At 45.5% G+C, this 12,943-nt stretch overlaps 1 non-coding gene across 1 annotated transcript; it reads right to left on the bottom strand.

Moving 5' to 3' along the window:
• Window positions 1–10,908: 10,908 nt before the first annotated feature.
• Window positions 10,909–11,011, bottom strand: LOC136553153 (small nucleolar RNA R71). The gene has a single exon (XR_010783059.1). It is a non-coding gene; the product is annotated as a small nucleolar RNA R71 (small nucleolar RNA).
• Between the last annotated feature and the right edge of the window lie 1,932 nt (window positions 11,012–12,943).

Genomic DNA, 12,943 nt, shown 5'->3' with positions numbered 1-12,943 from the left:
TTGTCAAATCATGAACTAATTAAGCTTAATAGATTCGTCTTGCAAATTAGTCTCCATTAGTTTTTTTTAGACCGTGCCTAATCGACACGTATTTCGTTAAGAAGAAGTAGAAGTTTCAGTACAAATGAGCCAATGGTAATCCGAGGATTATCACTAAACTCACAAACCAACACAACCAACAAGAAAAAACACGTGAGGGGGAAGGACCCTCCGCCTCAACCCTAACCGACTGGACCTGTAGAATGAAAAAACATCAATGCCAGGTTGCCAACATAGGTGATGGAGCCGCGGTGGCAAAGTATCCACCAAGAGGAGCCGAGACTAACACCCGGAAGCACGGCGGCAAAGCATCCGCCAAAGACGACAACAGCGGCAAAGTATCTGCAAGAGAGCAGCGACAAAGTATCCACAAGCTGAGGGGGGCCATCACGCGCTCAACAGCAAAGCAACTGCATGAGGGGGAGACTAGAGCGACATCGGCGGCAAAGTATCCGCAAGCTGAGGGGGGCCATCACGCGCTCAACAGCAAAGCATCTGCATGAGGGGAGAATAGAGCGACATCGGCGGCAAAGTATCTGCCCAAGCAGCAACGACGGCAAAGCATCCGCTAAAGAGAGGACTAGCAGCAAAGTATCCGCTACAAGGAATCCGCTACAAGGAAGCAACGACTACGGCAACACCAACCAACACGGACAGACCAAAGCATAGAGGAGCTTGAAGCACGCACAGGCACAACATAGTAAGGAGCAACTCTGGCCGATGGACAGCGGCATGGCAGCAGGAGTGCTTCAATGAAGCCTTCATGAAGGGATTGACATCCGCAGACGCCATCATCGTTGAAAGAAGCACACAACAAGATTTTCATCCCACAACCTGCCCTAGTGACCCATGCTACGGACAGAAGCTTCGACGATGACGCCTCCAAGAAGGAAGATGACACAGGTTGCGCCACCGTCGCCGGCCCAGAGCAAGAAGCTAGTCAGGGTTTTCACCCAAGGTCTATTCGTCCGACACGCAGGGCCACGACACGGCCATCTGTGGCACCTGGAGCGCAGGCCACGAGCAGCTAGTGCGCCACAGACACTGGAGCACCTCCACAAGGATGGCACCGGCCACCGGCCATGCTGAGGGCACCGCAGGGCCCACCCAGCCGACCGGCGTCGGGCTGCCGCCGTGGCGCTACACCCCTAACCCGGGGATATCTATGTTTAATATTTCAAAATAGTGTCAAACATCCGATGTGACAGAGAACTTTAGTCAGGCTATCCAAACACCTGGGTACAGTGTTTCTGACAGTCATGCAGCTAACGCTAACAAATCTCACCTGAGCTTTACGGCTCCCAATACAAACCGACCCACAATGGCATAGGATACCTCATGGCAAAAACAAGCAAAGGTAAAATGGTAGCACCTCTTTAAAAGTAAAGCAAAAGGATGATTGCTACAAGGACCACTGGCTTTCTATGGCAGCATTAGATGCCATTATCGTTTGTGTTGTTATATTATAGGCAAATTTGTGAGTTATTATACCAATTGATGGAAGAAATTAGTACTACTGACTAGTGAGGGCTTGTTATGCAGAATGTATCCTTACTTCGGTCATTTTTAGTCGTTGAAACATTAGCTGGACATCACCCACCCCGAGTTGAATTTTTTTCAGTTCATGCTTGTTCGGTTGATCCAGTTTCAGCTTGTTTTAGCTTATTCTCTCTCACAGAACACTATTGAATTAGCCGAAATCAGCTGAAACTGGATCAGCCGATGGATGTAGAACAAAGCTGAATAGCTGATGTGCCTATCCGGCATCACTTTTATGCAAAATTTGAACCAAGAGCAGATGCACACCTCTAATTCTCTATGTTTCAACAGTAATTAGCAGCCGCTTTGCCAACCCGTGTGACAGCATCATTTGGTACCTGGCACCAAAAAAATAAGTTAACGTCGGAAAAGATGGACACAAAAAAGATGTAAATACCTGCAAAGTGGTCTCAAGTAACGGATGAATCTTCTAGCTACTGGTATTAAAAATCGACACAGTGGCACACGCCAGGGAGAGTCATGAAAATAATGGCAACTGGTAGTAGTTTAGGCTCTTAGGCCGGTTATCGTTTTAAAACCAGGCTGGCGCGCCAAAAATACGCTCTGTGCTTGAACTGGTGATGATTGCTTTATGTCAATAAAGCAGGGGAAACCTTTTGTCTAAAAAAATGAAAATAACGGCAAATGGCTCATGGATTGTATTATAGTGGGTCGTCCAATTGACTGAATTGAGGGTTTACTACTGCCGTTATTTTTCTTTTTTTTTCACTCCAGCTACGTTGTCAATCTCAAACGTTTATCCACGCTCTCCCAAACCTCCGAGCAACCTGCCTTGCAGAGTGCAAAAATTACAGAAACTAGAAAAAAACCTCTATGTATACTCTGTTTGTTACTTTTGTATGAGCGTTTGCCTTAGACTTGTGCACCAGCCATACACTGGGAGCAAGCTCAGCTTCAAGGTAGATAAATTGCAGCGCCTCAGATTTCTTTGTGATTGAGGGTAACGACACCACCAACGTCAGCTCATACACTAATTAGGCTTAAAAAAAATCGTCTCGCAAATTAGTCGCAATCTATGCAATTAGTTATTTTTTTAGTCTATACTTAGTACTCCATGCATGTGTCTAAACATCCAATGTGATAGGAAGTAAACTTTAGGGTGAGAAACTAAACAAGGCAAGAGTCAACCACCTCCGATCCTAAAGTTGAAGAAACTGGTGCTGACTGTTGAATGGTGACTGCAACCTGGATCCAGTGAAGGCCCGCAGCGATTGAGCAGCATCCTAACCATCGTGAACGAAAGCAGCATAATCAACATCATCATCACCAATTAAGTTTCTTCATCAGCTCCATGAGTAGTACATAATAAGAGAATTAGTCTCCATCAGGTGGATTGGTGGAAGCTTTATTATGTATTTTTTTTCCCTCCAATACAATATATCTTCGAATAATAAAGATGCAACCGAACGAACGAAAGCTCTGGTTGTCTTGTGTCAGCTTCTTGCATCCCAAACCCAAAGTGATCTTTCATTTGCCAATTCCAAATGTGTTTCTGCGTGTAAGTTGTTGTGTTCGGTTTAAACCTCTGTCCTCTCTCTGAACTTGGAACTTGTTTCTTTATATATGTATTTGTCGGTGTGTCAGTACCAACTCACGTCACCAGTTATACGTATGTGTGTATGCTGCATAGTAGGGTCCATGGCGTGGAACTGTATTTGTGTATTCTGAATTACGTATTTGAATTGTAACTGCTGGTGTTCAGTTTGTGTGCGGTCTATACATACGGCGCCAAGTATCCGTCCGAGCAACACAGCGGCAAAGTATCCACCAGAGTGAACGCGGCAAAGTATCTGCACAAGGGGGGCCATCATGCCCTTAGCTGCCGGCATGAGGGGGCGCCCGAAGCGATGTCGACGGCAAAGTATTAGCCCGAGCAACAACGACAGCAAAGCGTCCGTAAAAAAGAGAGACAGTGGCAAAGTATCCGCTACAAAGAACAAATCAACAACGGCAATACCAAGCAGGCTTGTAAACGTGATTGGAATTGAATTACTATACATGAGTACATATAGGGGCCGGGTGGCTTATGAGCCAACCACGCAGGCGTGATACATGCCACAAATCAAGGGCTACATACTATAATTACAATAGGCTAACACTCCCCCGTAGTTTGATCGGGAGCACAGCGAACGTTCAGGCTGGATTGAAACTCCTGAAACACAGGGGTAGGGAGGCCCTTGGTGAAGACGTCGGCGTACTAAGATGTCGTAGGGACATGAAGAACCCGAACGTGGCAGAGGGCGACTCGCTCCCGAACAAAATGGAGATCAATCTCAACATGCTTCATGCGCTGATGTTGTACTGGGTTTGTGGAGAGGTAGATAGCACTAATGTTGTCACAGTAGACCAGCGTTGTGCGGCGAGGTGGGTGGCGAAGCTCCATGAGTAACTGGCGCAGCCACAAAGCTTCAGCGACACTGTTTGCCACGACTCGATACTCAGCTTCTGCACTCGACCGGAAGACTGTGTGTTGATGCTTGGAGGACCAGGACACTAAATTATCCCCAAGGAACATGGCATAACCAGAGGTCGATCGCCGAGTGTCAGGACAGCCGGCCCAGTTAGCATCAGTGTACACAACAAGCTCAACTGGCGAAGACGGACGTAGTGTCAAGCCAAGTGATAGAGTACCCTGTAAGTAGCGTAAGATCCGTTTGAGAGCAGCTAGGTGTGGCTCTCGAGGATCATGCATATAGAGATAGATCTGTTGGACGGCATACGCAATGTCTGGGCGAGTGAACGTCAGATACTGTAGTGCTCCAGCCAAATTGCGATACTAAGTAGAGTCGGTGACCGGAGGACCATCGGTGGACAATTTGGAGTGCACGTCAATGGGGGTGCTGCTAGGCTTGCAAGAACTCATCCCGGCCCGCTCCAATATGTCCTGAGTGTACTGCCGCTGAGAGAGAAAGAAGCTGTCATCTGAGCGGGTGACTGAGATGCCAAGAAAGTGGTGAAGTTGTCCCATGTCTGTCATAGCAAATTCATCTTGGAGAGCGGCAATGATATGGTGAAGAAAACCAGCTGACGAGGCGGTGAGAACGATATCATCAACATACAGTAGCAAATATGCAGTATCGGATCCTCGATGATATGTGAATAGTGAAGTATCAGACTTGGCCTTGACAAAACCAAGGGACAGGAGGCGAGTGGCGAACCTGGTGTGCCAAGCTCGGGGAGCCTGCTTCATGCCATATAGAGATTTGTTGAGCCGATAGACAAAATCGAGACGGGATGAGTCAACAAATCCTGAAGGCTGCGCACAGTAGATAGTCTCAGTCAAGGTGCCATGAAGAAAGGCATTCTTAACATCCAACTGATGAATGGCCCAATTCTGAGAGAGAGCCAAAGACAGAACCACCCGAACAGTTGCTGGTTTAACCACTGGACTGAATGTTTCACCAAAGTCAATGCCTGGCTGTTGTGTGAAACCTTGTAGGACCCAACATGCCTTGTAGCGATCAAGAGTACCATTTGCTAGCAGCTTGTGACAATAGACCAGGGGCGAAGCCAGGCGAAACTGGCGCCGGGGTCAGGAATAATGTATGTTGGGGTCTTTGTCTTTAGAGAACAGTGTAGAACAATAATTGTCACTAAGTTTGCACGAATTCACCGGGGTCAGCTGACCCAACAGCAAAGCGTAGCTTCGCCCCTACAATAGACCCACTTGCCAGTAACAAGGTTGACGCCAGGAGGTCGATCTCCATCTCCTCCAGTAGGAGGTGTGTCCGGGCCTCTACAAATGTCGAGAATGGGCGATGCATCTTGAGGATGGACACCATATGGCAGAACTTACCACTCAAGCCACGGAGGAGCGTGAGCACCAGCTGCCGATCACCGATGGGGTCACTGAACTCAGCGAGAGAGGTGGCCATCGACTCGAGACGGCGACAGTAGTCGGTGATGCTCAGGGCGTCTTAGCGGAAGTTGCGAAACTGCATTTCGAGGAGGAGCGCGCGGGACTCCCACTGGTCGAGGAACTCGTCCTCGAGGTAGCACCAGGCACCATGAGCGGGTCACTGCCGCATCATCAGGGACTACTGCAGATCGTTGGAGACAGTGCCATAGATCCACGTCAAGACGACGCAATCTGCCTGCACCCATGCCGGGCGCGAGGGGAAGGCCTCGTCATCGAGAACGTGGCGAGTCAGGGCATATTTGCTAAGGACGATGAGGAACATGCCACGCCACTTACTGTAGGTGTTCGTGGTGTGATTGAGGACAACGGGGATGAGGGCCTTGACGTTGACGACGACAGTGGCATGTGCCCAAAGGGCCTCGTGGGCGCTCTCGTACGCGTCCAACACGGCGGCGCAGAGACGGGCCTCCTCGGCATGGCATGCTTCTTCAGCGTGGGCTTCGACCTCAGTCACGAGGAGATGTTCTTCGGTGGCCACGGCGAGACGATGATCTTCGACTTCCTTGGCGGTGGCCGCCGCAGCAGCGGTGACGTCATCCACCATCGGGAAACCAGCGGGGCAGGCAAGCAGACCAGCGGCGGCACCCGGTGACAAGGTCAACGATGGGGGCCAGCAATCAGGTGGAGGCGCAGGTAATGGGACCGGCAATGCGCCCAGTGACGGTGTCAGCGGTGGGGGCAGCGATCGGATTGGCGGCTGGCGAGGGTTGCGGAAGAGTAGCAGATCATAATCGCGATTGATACCATGTAAACGTGATTGGAATTGAATTACTATACATGAGTACATATAGGGGCCGGGGTGGCTTATGTGCCAACCATGCAGGCGTGATACATGCCACAAATCAAGGGCTACATACTATAATTACAATAGGCTAACAAGGCTAGACAAAGTATCCGCGCAAGAGTAGCGGGAGATGGGCTATAGTAGTGCTCCAAAGATGCCTTCAGGAAGGACTTGACATCCGCAGACGGCAACAACGCTGGTAGAAGCACACTGGTAGGTCTTTTGGCCCCAGCCTGCCCCGATGAATAGGAACTTCGACGATGTCTCCAAGAAGGTAGATGGCGTAGGCACGCCACCACCATCGGCCTGGAGGAACCGGGCAGGGTTTTCACCCAGATACTGAATGTCCTAGTGGCACTCGTGGCACTCAAAGCGGTGGCACTGACGGCAAAGGGCCAAAGCCACCCACGTAGGCACCACGACCGCAGCAACATCCACACCATCACAGAGGCGACAAGAAGCCCGCCGGCCGCTGGCAACCCCGATAGCCAAATCTAGCCATAGCATGCCAACAGGCGCGGTGTGGTAGAACCACCCAATTTAACCTAATTCCAAGTGTACTTGTCAGCCATTTAACACTAAGCACACGAGACCAATTTAAACCCGGTAGTCTACCGAGCCCACCCCGAGTGAGAACTCGAAAATCCACGTTTTCATCAGGATCATAAATAAGTAAATAAAGCTTACAACATTCTTAACCATTTCATACATCACAAAGTTACAAAATTAGAGTTATTACAAATCAATTTTTATAAAAGCAGCGGAAGAAAAATCATTTCATACAAAAGCAGCATAATGTAGAGATTTTTAACGTTAAAGCAGAAGTAGGTGTAAGAAATAAAACTACTACAATCGCAGCGATAAAGATAGCCTCACTCAACCCACCAGGAGGTATCTACACACAATAATAGTTAGCTCCAACATGCACCTGCTATCTGCAACAGAGGAAAAATAAACCCTAAGTACACAATGTACTCCATAAGACTTACACGACTAGGTGAGAGTAGTCTCCTGACGCTCAAGGATATATAGGGGGAGTTTTAGCTAGTTGTTTAGTTGTTTTTGGAGAGAAGCATTACTAATAATGTATCCTTATATTCAATGTTTTATCAGTCACATTAAGTTCATTACTTAACCATTGTTGACGGTAGTTAACAACCATCATAAACCATTAATATAACTTTAATAAATGCATGAATATGATCACCGACATAGGTTTAGGGGTTTAAACAAATAAATTCCATAAATTTTGGTGAATCTATATTTTCAGCAGGGTTTATCTAGAAAAACATCAAGGTGGACCCAATCGCCAGAATTAATTGCGCTTATCTGCAACGAAAATAGCTCCAGAAGACTCTAGAAGACACACTAGAAGGCAAACAACCGAAGCAGAGAGGAGGATGCTGCCAGGTGGGGCCAACCGACCCCCTCTAGGCCAGCCGGCCATGTGGGCCCACATGTCATTCTCCCCTATTAGGGTTATTACCCTGGGTGTCTTAAGGCACCGATTAGTTGGCGGGCCACATAGCCCACAATATATCAGCTAGCAGAGGCCCAAATGACTGAGGCCCAACTGAGCCAAGCGAACTAGGCCATACGCCAAGGCCAGGGTTAGCCATGCCCCCATCCTTCTATCTCAGCCGCGTGATGCGCAAGAGACTCATGACCTCCCCACCGTCATGACCCCTAGGAGGGACGGGGATAGGTCAAGCCCAGCCAAGCATGCCCGCTCTAACAAAAGTAAGCATGCTACTCTGACTCTACAAGGACCGAGGGGACAGCGGTCACCTCGGTCTAGTCAGACGCCATCCCTGCGCCATGCTATGTAGATAAGACAACACCACATGGCGGTGTCAGCTAGTACGATGACCCACCATCCAAATACGGTCCGATAGGATGTATGTATGATTCTACCCACCATGGGATGGGATCCACGACGAAGGTCTTGACTTAGAGGCCATCCAACCCGGTGGGAGCCCCAACCCTAATGATCTGGATCGTAGCCCTTAGCTCCTCAAACTAACAAGGCGAACGATGACCTAGGGGCGGCTACCAACTCCTATACGATGCCCCAAGAAACTAGGAGGCTATGATGAAGACCATGACGAATACCACATCGCACAGGACGGATGATGAACCACCACCATGCCTATAGTGCCACCACGACCGGCACAGTAGCACCACGTCACACCATGCCATGACGTGGCCACAAGACCATGATAACAACCACGCCTAGAAGTGCTCCACAAGATGGCATAGCTTGCAAGCCAAGTTAGCTAGGACCTCCCACAGGCTCATGACCTTTCGGTCGGAAGAACCTTCTTCTTTATATACGCCCTGACCCCGAACTTTATATAAGGGTAGCCAGGGCACCCATCTTGGGGATCCAACTCTCATTCTCTCATTCTTACACCGTAGATGGGCTCCTAAAGCTTCTCTTTGGGCAACCCATCTTCTAGCTCTAGATCTCCTACCTCTTCCACCATTCTTGCACCCCCCATTGTAAGAACTTTGGAGCATTCAAGCGAGGAACACGCACTCGATCATCTCTAAGACTGGATGTAGGGCTCCGACGTGAACCAATATAAATCCTTATGTCTTTTGGATGCTACCATCGTCTTCCTAGGGCAGCACAGGAATCGTATAAATTTACTAGTCTGGTTTACAAAACACTGACATCCCCTTTCTACGTCGATTCTGCACCACCTTAAGGATTGCATCTACGTTGTTGCTTTAAGTTGGTTGGATTTGAGGGCTCAGGATTGATGGTTCTTCCTATATATACTAGCCCCTGCCACCCCTCTGAGGCATCAAGTCATTTCATCATTGAGAAACCCTGATCAAAAGAGAAGAACCTCAGAGCTCCACAAATATTCTAGGGCATAGCTAGCTAGGTTAGATCTAGAGGGAGGCAAGCTTCGCTTGGATTCCTGATCTTATCAAGAGCGTGTCTTGGTATAGCCCCTTGTATCCTCTTTTGTATCTTTCATTATTCATATGTTTGCTACAATTGATTTGACACTGTTCTTAATAGTATTCATGTTCCTAGTTATCATGTTCATCGTCTACTTTGATTATATGCTTATTATAGCTAGATTATCCTTATGTTCAAGCATAAGTTCGTATAGCGCTCACTCTAAAGTACATGGGGTGAGTGGTCGATATTGTGTAAGCGTGGTGCTTATACATTGTTTACCTGCGGATGCACCCTATATTCCAGGCCATGTGTCAGATTAGGAGTGTGACACTCTAGTTGAGTCCTTTATAGTCCACTCCCCGAATATAGGTCAAGTAGGATCTAGTTACGAAAGAAATCATGATCTATTCTTGATCTTCTTTAGTAATATCCCTTATGTGTAGATATGGAGTTGATCTATCCCATGATTATTAAGTATAATTACACTAATTATAGTATGCTTTGACTTGTAATTAAGAATGACTTAGGAATTATTTCTCTATTGTATCTACTTAGTCATGCTAATGCCATAGAAAGAAGTAATCTGAGTGTTCAACTATTAATTATCAATGATCATTTACCATATATTTATCATATACCCTATGACTTACCCCTGTTATGAGTAGAAGCTTGGTTATGGTTTATCTCTCCATCATATGTATAAGTTATCAATATATTCCATCTGCCAGTCCTTCCCTCTGGTAAAAATATAAATGACGATACCTAAAATACTCCTGGGTGAAATGCTACAATGGTAAATTATCTGTGCGCTTATAGATCTCTTCATATATATTTATATTCTTTCTAGTCACAATAAAATACTTAAGTACTTCTTAGTGTCATTCTAGTAGTGATGCTAGGAAGCACCAAAAAGAATTTATGGCATCATTACTAGGGATGACAACTTAGCAAAAGTGATGCTAAGAAATATCAACAAACATTAGGTGGCTATGTGAACAAATGACATGTTCATAAATACCAACAAGCATTTTTGGCGCCGTTGCCGGGGAAGGTAGCTAGGCAAAAAGGAATATTGATAAACTTTTACCTATTGATGTGATTGAGAAAACCATTGATCTCCGCTCGAACAAGTTTACCCTTATTCTGTCTACTTTCATATCTTATGCAGGGTAATGTATGACTAGTTTTGACCTTCCAACAAACTACGTTGAAAATCCAGAAGCACTACTCAGGAGGACTAAGGCTAAACTCAAGAAAGTTTCAGCTTTAGAATCAGAAGACAACAGATAAGGCATAGCTTAACACCGGTTTTCAAAGCCATGGCTGACAAGACTCTCTGTGAATTCTTTGTTCCAACGATGGCCAACATCCATACTGGATCGACAAACAACATTGGAGGCAATGCTTTTGAGCTTAAGTCAGCTCTCATCAACATGGTGCAAGCCAGCTAGTTTTATGGAAAGGCACATGAAGATGCGAGTGCTCATCTCCAACACTTCTTGGAGATTTGCAACACTTTCACCATCAAAGGAGTTACCAGAGATGCCATTTTACTCCGCCTCTTCCCATTTTCACTTTTGGGGAAGACAAAGCAATGGTTCTATGCCAACAAAGATAGAAATACTACATGGGAGAATTGCTCTACTACCTTTCTAGTAAAGTTCTTTCCCATGGGCAAAATCAATGCTCTACGTCAAAGAATCTCAAGTTTTCAACAACAACATGATGAATCTGTCCCTGAGGCATGGGAACGCTTTCAAGATTACATATCAGAATGTCCTCACCATGGGATGGAGGATTGGCTACTCATGTAGACTTTCTACCATGGGTTGACAAATAGTATCTATGAGAATATGGATGCTGCTACTGGAGGTGCATTTTTATAACTTACAATCACACAAGCAACAACTCTCGTGGAGAAGATGGCCTCCAACCAAGGTTGGAATAAAGAACGTCTTCAAACCCGCAAGAGAGGTGGAGGTATGCATCAAATCAAGGAGGTAGACATGTTGTCTGCCAAGATAGATCAAATTAAGGAGTTAGTCGCTTTTTATGTAAAATGTTGTCAAACTACCTACACTTATAAAGCCTTGCATAACCCTTGGAGTCACCTTATTTTTAGTTTATGATGGGTAAGTCTAGCTAAGTATCTTCTTGTACTCAAGGTTTTATTCCCATTGTTGCAGATGGTATAGTTTATCATGGCTATTGCAAGAACTGCTTCTGTCCCGCCATGGATGAGGAGTGAGCCCTAGGCAGGCATCTCTTAATAATCCTTCTTATATGCTTTTGGGGGAGTGTGATCACGAACTAGCACTATGTATTTGAACTATGATGGCAAATGTTAGTTCCAAACTTTAAATTTGCTTCTACTACTATTTACTGAACTTGGTTTGTAATAACCTTAATTCGTACTCTGATGAATGAACTCTATTTGTGAACCTTATGTAACATGTGACATGTATGTTGAATCATGTACAATCTTGGTTGTATGTTGATGGTTAATCGAGACCTGTTGTGGTACTCGACGGACTACCGGGTTTATATGGGCTCAAGTATGACAGTACAACTGCTTGCGGGCTGCCATTGTACTTATGCTCTTATAAATTGGTCAGTTCTGCTATAACTGGCATCAGAGCAAGGTTTAACATTAATTGCTACATGTGTATTTAAAACAAAGGTTTTATTTTCCAAAACCAGTTTTTATCAACTAATACCTATATATAGGTGTTTTAAAACCTAGAGTTTGAATCTAAAGTGTGTCAGTGATCACTTTCTTTATGTCCAGTTAAGAACTTCATGTGGCTAATTAAGTACTAACTTGGGGGTTTTCCTTTTCGTCGTCCATATGGTGTGCTATTGTATTGATGCCATTCACTTGAGTGGTAATATATGGATCAAATGCCTCTACGCCCAAGGTAAGATGCCAATCATCATCATAGTGGCATGACCGCAAGTTGTGAGCGTGCGGTCTAATGGGGAGAGTTAGCTTTGATATTGAAGTGTATATATGCCTCATATATATACAGAAGTATTTAATTATGGGTTAGCTTTGATACGGCTGTATATACATATTTATATGTATATATAGGACGTATTTACTTTCGGATAGCTTTGATACGAAAGTATATATATATATATGGGTATATATATATATGGAAGTATTTATATTGCAACCTAGTGCCCAGATTTACATTCTGCATATATAATTATGGGGTGGGGCTGAAATAGAATTCTTGTGCAGGTACACTAACAGCTAAACATGTAGCCTAACTAGTTACGCTATATATGAGAGAATATATGTATGCCGCCGTGTATGTTGTTAGAAATAATTTTTCCTAAGTTTGTAAGGATGTACGGAACATGCATGCATCATGATAAATTATTATTTCATACTTGTATTGTTTCTCCCCTTATAAATCTCATACTCGGTTATGTAACTCTTATCCATTATGACTTTGTCTCACGAGAGTTGCACATGTTGTTGGTACAGATGGTAGCATCGGCTAGAAGTGAAAATTTCATGCTAATGTTTGGAACTCCTCCCCTATTTTGGAGAGTCTTGCATTATGCGAGGTATTACGAACCGCCCCTTTATTACTGAAATGAAGTATACCTAGAGGGACAACCATGGTATGAAGTACAGCTGACCATACTAGCTCGTAACCAAGCACCTTTCTGGTAGCAATGGAAGGCAGAATCTGAAGAAGAACTCCTTGGGAGG

Source organism: Miscanthus floridulus, chromosome 4 (assembly GCF_019320115.1).
Source record: "Miscanthus floridulus cultivar M001 chromosome 4, ASM1932011v1, whole genome shotgun sequence".
Classification (NCBI taxonomy): domain Eukaryota; kingdom Viridiplantae; phylum Streptophyta; class Magnoliopsida; order Poales; family Poaceae; genus Miscanthus; species Miscanthus floridulus.
This window is presented reverse-complemented; position numbering and strand designations above follow the sequence as displayed.